Here is a 9568-nt window from a genome sequence, read left to right as displayed (position 1 = left end):
CATTGGATTTTGGTCTTATTTGTGTATTTAAGACTTGTTTTCAAGTGTTAAAGTGGGTTCACTTGTTGTATTTGTGTGTACAAGCTTGAAATAAGGGCGTTGAAGTGTTACAAAGGTATTCGGGTTTGAAAATGGGTGTTTTTGTGTTCTTGAAAGTATTTGGATTCAAGAAGATTGCTTGGTTAAGCTTGAAAGTTTGAGTCTGAAGATTGTTGAAGTGTTCATCGGGTTCCTTGTTAGATCAATCGAGTTACCAAAATTGGCAAAAAGTGTACTTGTCTGAAAATCAATGCATAAAGTGAAAATTGTACTTTCTGGAAATCAATTCGAATTGAGATACCAAACCAATTGAATAGAGAACACAAACCAAAAGAATCGAAATCTCAAACTAGTTGAATCGAGTTTCTATTCAATTCGATTCAATTTGCAATTTAATTCAATTCATTTTCTATTCAATTCGATCCATCTACCAATTCGATTCGATTCCTTATCCGTCTGCAATTAACCTCGATCTGTATTGTTTTGGACAAAAATTTACCAAGGATAATGTATCCAAATTTGTTTAGTGAGGATTAGTGCTATGATGATGAAAACAAGTATGTATCGATTGCAAACACAAACACACAGATTTGTTACGGGGAAAAGCCCTTGATCTGGTTCGGATCGCTGGCACAAAAACTCCGGGTGATGACAACTCGTCGATCACCACTTTATTAATATCAAAAATGAGGATACAAGGTTGGAGATTATGAGCAGTATTACAACGAAAGCTATGTGTGTGTGTGTATGCTGCTGAATTCGTAGTGAGCAGAGTGTGTTGTCGTGTCCTTTCCTAACTGATCATAGCCTCTATTTATACATCAAAGATAATAACTCAATGGAGTTATGAATAATAAAGACTATTAACTAATAATCCCTAAAAATCCGCCATTGCCTTCAATATAATCGTAACTGCCACTTTGACCACGTGCTCCATCACTCATGTTGCGAAATAGGGGGTAGACCAGGTCTTGGAGCAGTTACACTTGATAAATATCAGCCTTCATATAAGAAACAACCGTTAATAGCACCAAATACCGAGGATCCATGATCCTGACATAGCTCTGGAACTCTTTAGAAGAATAATTGATCCAGACACGTCAATATCTTCTTGACTGCAAGTTAGTGGATAGACTGAGTCTTCTAACCGTTATACTTGCTAAATATAAGACTACACATGAGAACAACCGTTAATAAATAATAAGTATTGTGGATCCTTGATCCTGACGGGATCTGGAACACACGCTAAGGATAACTGATCTAAAACATATGCCAGGATAACATATCCACAGTGTCAAATTTCTATGCACTAACAATTGCCTCCAAAATGGCGGTTGTGATAAGATCACAGCTGACATTTTGCCTTTGAATTCAAACTTCCTGCAAAAACATATGAGATTTGACAAGCTGGATATAATTGTCACATATCAATGGAGTTTCCATGGGAACTTCCCTTCCGGCTGTATATCCTTCTCCCTGCAAATCATGAACAACTAGTAACACCTGATTAACCCGGGTGGATGGTCCATCTTTCGTATGGTGAAATCCGGGCTAAGGATTTTGGATAAGTCCAGGTGACTTATGTTTAATAACAAACTAAAACTTTTGACTATTTACTTGTTACTTGTTATTTTGAAAGTTTGTTTGATACAGATTTATACTTGTTGAAAGTTTTGAGAAATATTTTTTAGTAAAAATTTTTTAGGATAAAATATCCTTGCAAAAATAAACCAGGATCTTAAATCCTTATAAAAATAGATTGAGAATAATGAATCCTTATATCTATAAAGATATAAACTGAAATCAAATAAGTGTAAACCGATAAACAGAAATCATACCGTAAGGTCTGGTTAGACTTAAGTTACCATAAGTATTGATCCTTTTGAAATCCTTATAAAACTGAATTAAAGGATTTTGAATCCATAAGTATTGATCCTTCGGTGATCCTCATAATCTAATTTATGAAACCTGTGTTTTGGACAAAAATCTGCTAAGGATCAAGTATCCAAATCTGTTAAGTGAGGTAAGGTGCTAACTCAATAATGAAAGTGTATAATCATAATATCGGTGAACACGAAGGTTTGATCACGAGGGAAAAAGCCCTTAATCAAGATAGTCTTACTTCAGTCAAAACTTATCAAGGCAATCTTTGGTAAAATAACTTCGGTCAAGGATTAATAAGATAATCTTTGGTTGAATTACTTTAGTCAATGATCAACAAGGTAAACTTTGGTCGAGGAGTATATGATTATCATGATCTCCGGCACAAAAAACCCCCGGACGGTGAAAACTATCACCATCGATTATATTGATAAACAAAAGATGATTACAAACGTGGTGGAGTTTATGATCGAGATTACAAAGTATGCTAGTGTAGAGAGAATGCTTGTTTCTGCTCTAGTGTGTGTAATACATGTGTTTATCTATTCGATCATAGCTCGTTTAAATAAGACAACAATAATAACAATATTTCCTATCTATCCGGAAGTATCCCACCTAGCCGCTCCACGACCTTTGACCACGTGCTAATAGCCACCCAGTAGCGAGATAAGCGGAAGAATGAGTCTCATAGCCGTTGTTAATATTTGCATGTTCATCTTCACATGGATTCATCCATTGGTAGCATCATTAAGGTAGGATCCTGGATCCATGCTCCAGCTAGAGGTTGCTCTATGAGGATAGTTGATACAAATACGTCTTAAAGCTGCCACACTTGTCTAACACATCACCATACTAAACACAATCATTAGTAAACAAGTAATACCGAGGATCGTCGATCCTTTATATTCTGATACATATTTCAAGGATAACCTATCCATAATACAGTTAAGGATAAATGATCCTCAGTATAAAATTCATGGCCTAACAACTGCCCCCATAATGGCGGGTGACAGTGGAATACAGCTGTCATTTTGAATTTTAAAATCCTGCAAAACAAAAGGTGATTACACGTGTGCCAGGCGGTTCAATATCTACAAACCATAATTACACGCCGCCTATATATGTGATAATTATAACATTCTTATAATCACAGATTTTAAGCGTCTTTCAGGTGTCCTTCTCTCTTTTCGTTAATCTTCCTTCGATATGTCAACTGCTTCTACATCTTCTTCCTCCTCTTTTTTCCATCCTGATGACCTTTACTCACAAAATCTCCTTCAATCACCTTCTTCCGAAATCTGTAAATTCACAGATTTGGATATCGATGAAATCCGATCATACTTCCCAGCCGATACAGTTTTTTGACCCTTCGATTCTGCAGCTCGTAGTGACAGCATTTCAAAAAACTGGGTTTGCTTTCTGGCCCAACCGTTTCTTATCGGTTATAAGTATCCTTTCCCCAATTTCACTCAAAGGTTCTTCAATTTAGCGGGAATTTTTTATATCCAAACCACACCAATGTTGTGGAGAGTCCTTCATACTATAGAAAGGATAATCGTAGAGGAAGGAGTCAAGTTCGGCTTAGCAGAATTAGCATATCTATACAATCTCGTTACCCACGGTTCCTAACGCTTTATCTTTAAATCGAAACCTCACCAAGAAAATCCCATTTCCAAAGTCACCCTTAATAGTACTCTTTGGAAAAACTAATTTTTCTTCGTAAAACGAGATTCTATTCCGGGTGGAATTAATCTTCCCAAAAAGTGGATACCAAAGGGTAGGATCCTGGATCCTTAGGTAACCAAGATAAAATACTCTGCTCTTCTGCTAACAATTTTTATTACTTGTTCAGTTGAAAATTTCGATTTGCTGGCTGATCTTCCGGGAGTTGAAGATAGAGTGAAGAGGTTTCTGTCACTGGATTCTGCAATTAGGACCTTTCAAGCAAAGTTTGTTGAAGCTTTTCAAAGATCAAACTCAGAATCAGTTATGTCAAGTAAGAATAATAACTCTTAGTATAAAAAGTATTAATAATTGAAAACTTATCTGTCAATTGCTGTTTATAGGTGCTCCGAAATCAGGAAAATCTGCTTCCAATTTTCCCTCAAGGATATCGATTGCATGCTTACTAAGAAAAAGACCCCGAAATCAACCCCTACATCCGAGCCTCTCCTGATCACAACTCGAACAAAGTCCGGATCCAAGAGAAAGAGGAGTTCAGATATAGAGAATCCCTTTGATGCCGAAAAGCAGATTCTGGACATGCTCTCCACTGTAAGGATCCTTTGCCTTTTCTATTATTCCTAGCATCTTCCCAAGCTTATTCCACTTTCTTTCATAGGCCATCAATTCTGCCCGACACCACTATGATAAGACTGTCGCTGAGCATGAAAAGACTCACGCTGCGCTGAGATCAATGGCTGCTGCTAAGGAGAAGGCCCTCTCGAAGATGACCAAAGAGAAAAGAGAGATAAAGGCACATGCTGCTGCCTTGGCCGTCCAGATGTAGGACGAAATCAAGCGGGTTGCCGAAGAAGCGAAAGTATGGGCAGCCAAGTCGGTCCTCGAGGCCAGAATCAAATGTTTACCGAAGCCAATGATCCGTCTTTTGATAAGTCTTCATGGGAAATCAAAGAATGGAAGAAAGCCTTGATCGACTTGGATGGAGGCGAGGACGAGACTGAAGCTATAATGGTTGAAGCGGGCGAAGCTGGTACAAGCGGTGTGAAGGGTCTAGAGGCGGAAACAAACGTATGAGCGGGCGATGAAGGATACCAAAGACAAGGCCCAAGCCCGTTTTATTTTGCTTCTATTGTGTTTTTATGAACAAGTACTATGGTCTGTAATAAACAATAGTAACTAGGATGAATGATCCATGATCCTTAAGACAATATGCTGGGGTGACAAAGGTGGAGGGATCCTCTGTTTGTGGGGATGAAGCCTTTTTTGCCCCTGTTTTTTAATTTCTCTGCACTTTATGAACTATTAGTAACTTTCACTTAACCCGGATGGATGGTCCATCTTTTCGTATGGTGAAATCCGGGTTAAGAATTTTGGATAAGTCCTTGGGGCTTATTTTAATTAATCTATAAATCTTTTGACTAATTACTTGTTATTTATTTTCAAAAACTTGTTAAATATAAGTTTAGCATTGTTAATAGTTTGATAAATAATCTTGAGTAAAAGGTTTTTAGGATAAAAGATCCTTAAAAGTTGTTTAGAATAGAATATCCTTAAACCACACATCTTAGGATAAGACATCTTTAATATTTAATAAAATTTATATAAGAAAAAATTTCCTCAAAGGGCAAATTTTAGGATAAAGTATCCCGAAAATAGCTAAAGACTTTAGTAATTAAATAACTTTAAAATAATAGCCTTTCCAACTGGAATATCCAAATTTATTGCAACAAATATCAAACTTAAGTTAATCAATAAAGATCATACCAGAAGGTCTAGATAGACCTAAGTTACTAGAAGTATTGAACTCTTAAAGTTCCTTACAAAAGTAGCTTTAGGATTCAGGATCCTTAGTTTCTTGATCTTCAGGAAAAACTTAGAAAATCCACTGCAAATAAATCATGTTATCAACTGGGGTCAATACCCATTAAACTGGGGATAAGCCCAATAATATACTGGGGACAAGCCCGTGCAACTGGGGACAAGCCCGTGTAATCTGGGGATAAGCCCGTGTAATCTGGGGACAAGCCCGTGCAACTGGGGACAAGCCCGTGTAATCTGGGGACAAGCCCGTGCAATGGGTGCTAAACTGGAGACAAGCCCAAATACTGGGGACAAGCCCAAACTGGGGACTGGCCCAAAGATACGGATGTTAACTGGCGACATGGCCCTTGAGAAGAGGTGAAAACCCCTTAAACCTTAGGAAATGGTACGTCTACCATTATTCGTAGGATCCTCCATATAGCTGGAGACAACGAAATTGTCAGCCACTAAGCGTGTAGTGGTCCCGCTGCCCCGAACTATACATCGGATAGCGTGCGCAACTGGCGATCGTGAGAAAGGTGAAAACCTTTAAACCTTAGGGGATATGACCATCGGGGGTCATACCCAATCGTGGGCAAGGCCAAGGGAAATAGTAAAGTACCTTATATGTAAAGGAGAGGTGGCCAACCTCTTAGACATTGAACCTCTTATTGAAATCTGCATTGTTACTTAAAAACTTGGAAAAGATAAATGTTAAGAATATATTATCCTTAGAATAACAAGAATAAAAAATAGATAAGTAATCAGATAGATATTACCGATTTTAGGATCCTTGATCCTTTAAGGATAATATATCCTCTCAAGATACTGGATCCTGATTAGAAAAAGTACTTCTTTAGGTGGATAGCATTCCATGCTCTTGGTAGTCTATTGCCTTCCATTGTGAGCAAATGATATGCCCCCTTTCCTGCTTCCGACTCAATCTGATAAGGTCCTTCCCATTTGGGCGCTAGCTTCCCATCAGCTGGATTTGTTGTGTTTTGGAAGGCTTTCCTTAATACTAGATCTCCTTCTTGAAATCTTCTGATTATGATATTTTTGTTGTATGCCCCATCTACCCTTTGTTGATATGCTGCCATCCTGATCTTGGCTAGGTCTCTGAGTTCTTCTATAGTATCCAAATCTTCAAGAAGGGTTTCTTCATTGGCTACAGGATCACGAATGCTCGTTCTCGCCGTAGGAACCACCATTTTTTGTGGGAATTACTGCTTCTGATCCAAACACCAATGAGAAGGGTGTTTGACCTGTTGCATTTTTGGGCGTAGTCCTGTCTGCCCAAAGAACATAAGGAAGTTCTTCAGCCCATTTTCCCCTTGGATCCTAGCTTCTTCTTTAGATTGTTGATGATGATCTTGTTGCTAGACTCAGCTTGACCATTGGCTTGGGGATGAACCGGAGTGGAAGTAATCATTTTGATGCCCCAACTGTCACAAAAGTTAGTGGTTCTATTCCCGATAAACTGGGAACCATTGTCACAAACAATTTCAGCAGGAATACCAAATCTAGTTATAATATTTCTTTAATAAAAGATATTACTTCCCTTTCTCGGACTTGTACAAATGCTTCTGCCTCAATCCATTTGGAGAAGTAGTCAGTCATAGCAAGCATAAAGACTTTTCCACCGGGTGCTTTTGGTAGCTTACCTACAATATCCATACCCCATTTCATGAAAGGCCATGAGGAGGATATAGGATATAAAGGCTCCGCTGGCTGATGAAGGATGTTTGCATGTCTTTGACAAGCATCACATTTCCTTGAATACTCCACTGTATCCTTCTTCATTGTTGGCCAGAAGTATCCAGTTCTAAGTATTCTAGAAAATAATGCTCTTCCACCTGTGTGATTGCCGCAATCTCCTTCATGAATATCCTTGAGTACTTCTTTGATCACATGATCCTCAATGCACCTCAAGTATGGACCTGCAAGAGATTTTCTATATAGTATATCATCTAATAAAATGTACTGTGAACCTTGAGTTTGAAGGATCTGGGATTCTGTGTTGTTGGAATTTCTCCTGTTTGGATGTACTTTTTGATCGGGAGGATCCAGGATCCTTGATTGTCCGAGGATAATGGATCCGAAAGTACAATCTGCTTATCACTTGTTATTTCCCCAACTTCTTGCTCTCCTATTATGGCGAGAGTATGTGAATAATTGGGATCTTCGTATCTTCTGGAATTTTCAAAGATGAGGCTAAATTTGCCAAAGCATCTGCCCCGGCATTTTCTTCTCTTGGTACCTGATCAATGCTAAATAATTCGAAGGATTTTGCTAATTCCTTAACAACATCTAGGTATCTGATTAGTTTTTCTCCTTTAACAGCATATGAGCCATTAAAGTGGTTAGCAATTAATAATGAATCTATATATACTTGAATATACCTGATCCTCATGCACTTAGCTAGTTGCAAACCTGCGATCAAAGCCTCATATTCAGCTTCATTGTTTGTTGCTTGAAACTTACAGGCTATAGACTGGGGTAATATGTCCCCCTGTGGCGATTTCAGTAGGATCCCTAATCCTGTTTCTCTTACGTTGGAAGCACCATCGGTGAAGAGTATCCAAGGATCCTTAGTTTTTTCCAGTTGTTGGACCTCCAAGTCAGCTTCTTTTTGTAGATCACTAGTGAAATCAGCCACAAAGTCCGCTAGTGCTTGAGACTTGATTGCTGTTCTTGGCTCATATTGGATATCATATGCACTTAACTTCACTGCCCATTTGGCCATTCTACCTGATAACTTTGGTTTTCTAAGAACATTCTTCACAAGATAATTAGTTCTCAAAGTAATAGGATGAGTTTCAAAATAATGTCTTAATTTAGTGGATGCCATAATGAGTGCAAGAATTAACTTTTCTAAATGAGAATACCTGGATTCCGCATCTAGAAGACTTTAAATTACATAGTAAACGGGATGCTGTTCACCTTCATGATCCTTCACCAAGACGGCACTTACTGCGTTTCCTGAGACGGCTAAATACAGGTATAAGGATTCTCCATCCACAAGCTTCATTAGGGCTAGAGCTGAGGATAAGTAATCCTTCAAGGCTGTAAGTGCAGCCTCATGCCTTTCCTTCCATTCAAACTTTTTATTCTTCCTAAGAATGTCGTAGAAGTCCTTGAACTTCTCGGAGGATCTTGAGATGAACCTATTGAGGGCAGCTATTCTTCCAGTTAGTTTTTGGACGTCCTTGACGTTTGCAGGCGACTTAAGGTTGATGATGGCTTCAATCTGTTCAGGGCTTGCTTTAATTCCTCTTTTAGTCACCATATATCCCAGAAACTTTCCAGTCTTAACACCAAAGTGGCATTTTGACAGATTCAGTTTCATGTTATAATGGTCAAGGATATTGAATGCTTCCTCAAGGTCTCTAAGGTGATCCTCAGCTTTCTTTGACTTCACCACCATATCGTCTATGTATACCTCCATAGTCTTACCCAACTGATCCTTGAACATCATGTTGACCAGTCATTGGTACGTTACCCCTGCATTTCTTAGTCCAAACGGCATAGCAATATAACAGTATATGCCTGTAGGTGTCATGAATGTTGTATCCTCTTGATCAGATGGTTCCATCTGAATTTGTTGAAATCCAGAGGAAGCATCAATAAAAGTAAGCATTTCATGTCCTGCCGTTGCATCCACTATGGAATCTATATGTGGTAATGGGAAAGGATCCTCGGGGCATGCCTTGTTTAAATCAGTAAAATCGACACACACCCTCCACTTTCCATTCTTTTTTGAAACAACGACCACATTAGCTAACCATCGAGGATATTGAACCTCTCTGATCATACCGGCCTTAAGAAGTTTTTCAACTTCTTCTTGTATGATCTTGTTCCTCTCAGAGCGAATTTCCTTCGCTTCTGATGGACAGGTTTAACAGATAAATCAAGGCCGAGTTTATGAGTGATTACCTCTTTCGAAATACCTGTCATGTCCGAGTGCTTGAAGGCAAGGTAGATCTTCTTCGCCCTAAGAAGGATATTATATCCTGCTCAATCTTACTGGGGATACTGGATCCTAGGAACACCTTTATTTCTGGATCCTCTGGGTCCAATGATACTTCTTTAAGGTCTTTCTCCTGAGCTTCCAGCACGTCCCTAGGATGTTGCTGTAGTTGCTATGCTATGGTTGGCTTGGTTG

Source organism: Bidens hawaiensis, unplaced genomic scaffold (genome assembly GCF_021521415.1).
Source record: "Bidens hawaiensis isolate Kalapana, Puna unplaced genomic scaffold, B.hawaiensis_p1.1 tig00005498_1, whole genome shotgun sequence".
Classification (NCBI taxonomy): Eukaryota; Viridiplantae; Streptophyta; class Magnoliopsida; order Asterales; family Asteraceae; genus Bidens; species Bidens hawaiensis.
Note: the sequence above shows the minus strand (reverse complement) of the source record.